The following is a 1,955-nucleotide window of genomic DNA, read 5'->3' on the forward strand; positions in this document are numbered from 1 at the left end:
GGGAGAGTCTTATGTACACCATAAGCCATATAATTTCTCCCATTACCAGCATGAATGTCAGTCTTATAGTCAAATTCACCCAACCCTGGCTTGTTATCAGAAAACTGCATCAGATATTTCCCCCGTCCAATCCCAAGAAAAGAATTATCTGCACCCGTGCTCCTAATGCACTCAACAGTGCGTTCAGAATAAAACATCAATTGTCCGTCAACTCTATATCTCTTATGACTCAAATATGAAATAAAATACTTTTAAAATAACAATTTTGACCTTAAAGAGAAATAAAATCATCTCTGACAACATTTTATTTCTGTTCGACAGGAGGGAGATTTTACACCTACCATTCTCCTCAACGGCTTTCATGCGACTGAGGAGAAAATGGCCAATTCCACTGATAGGTTACCTTAGTCACCTGTAGGTGTCCCCATATCCCTTTCTTTTAGATGCATTTAATACATTCTATTCAATTAATATCTTAGAATTATTTTGCAATATGAACAATCATTTTGGCACAGTTCATTACAAGTTTCTTTTCCCCGTTACATAAGTATGTTATTTACGTACATAGTTAATAAAACGTAATTTTGTGGCAAAAAGACTATTCTGTCGTTTTTATCCTATTGTTTACTGTATTTATTTGTTTGGTCAGTGTTGTTGTGGGTTTTGGTTATTTTGCTGTTTTAGGCTGTAAGGACCTTTGAAATAACTCAAAGCATTTGGTGAAGTGATATGGACGTGTAATGCGGTCAGAACCTGCCTAGAACTACGTTCGCAGTGCGTTTCCCTGAAAATAATTGCACACCTTTGAACGTTCGTCAGCCAATCAGATTCAAGCATTCAATGGCCCGTAGTATAAATAGTATTATACCATGGTCTGTCTGAATACTCGATTCTGATTGGCCGGCAGGTATGCATTAAAACTGTTTAATGCACAGGTAGTTCCAAGTCAGTTTAATCACTGTTCTATATTAATGCGCTGCTTTAATTGATGCACACAAACACACACATCACTCGCAAACATATACACAGAGAGAGAGAGAGGTCGGACATCGCAAATCGCGCTGCGCACACACACAGAAACTTGTTGTCAGTGCTGCCCCGCGGCGTTTATTAATAAAATAGCCTAGATGGATCGCTACATTATATTCTTAAGCAACAAGGTGGTAAAATCGTTGTGTTTGAGGTAAACACAGATTCATTGTTTGCAGAGAGAGACGAGCAGACTCAGGTAACTCACATACATAACTGTAATCTCTCTCTTTCTTTCTCTCGGTCGATAATTGATCCAAATAAATGCTGTAATTAATTCAAATAAATGTGATCTTACCGCACTATTTCATCTCTGTGTCTGATTTGAAGCGGACAGAATGCTAGAGCTTGTGACTGACTAAAATTACCGCCATTTTTAACCCTTCCAATCAAATATTGCACTACAAACATCATTAATGGATTTAAGTTGTCATTGCTGGCAAATGACCATAGTACTGTATAAGCAGTATAATGCATGGCTAGCTGTGCATTAAATGATTTTTACACCCCAATTGTTGACGTCGGTTTGTTCTTGGCATCCACGTCCTGCATTAAAATCGTTTAATGCACAGCTAGCCGTGCATTATCCTTACATAAATGTTAGGCCTTATACATTATAAACTTCGGCCAGTATTCATCAGGCACAGACATCTTTATACATCAATCGAGGCTTCTTGTAGTAGTCGCGATTTATCGACCTAATCCGACTTCACTATTCAGTTGTTCACCTAGTGCATTCTAGTTTATAATAAAATACCTTTATTTGACCCTCTAACTCTAACACTTTCTATTCTATTTTAATTCTACTTTATATTTATCTTCTTTTTTATTATTTTGTTCATTTTTATTTAAAAAAAACAACAAAAAACAAACAAACACTAGCTTTCTATTTTTTCTATTCTATCTACTTGTTTTTCTTTGTGTGT

Source organism: Sinocyclocheilus anshuiensis, unplaced genomic scaffold (assembly GCF_001515605.1).
Source record: "Sinocyclocheilus anshuiensis isolate Anshui unplaced genomic scaffold, SAMN03320099.WGS_v1.1 scaffold679, whole genome shotgun sequence".
NCBI lineage: Eukaryota > Metazoa > Chordata > Actinopteri > Cypriniformes > Cyprinidae > Sinocyclocheilus > Sinocyclocheilus anshuiensis.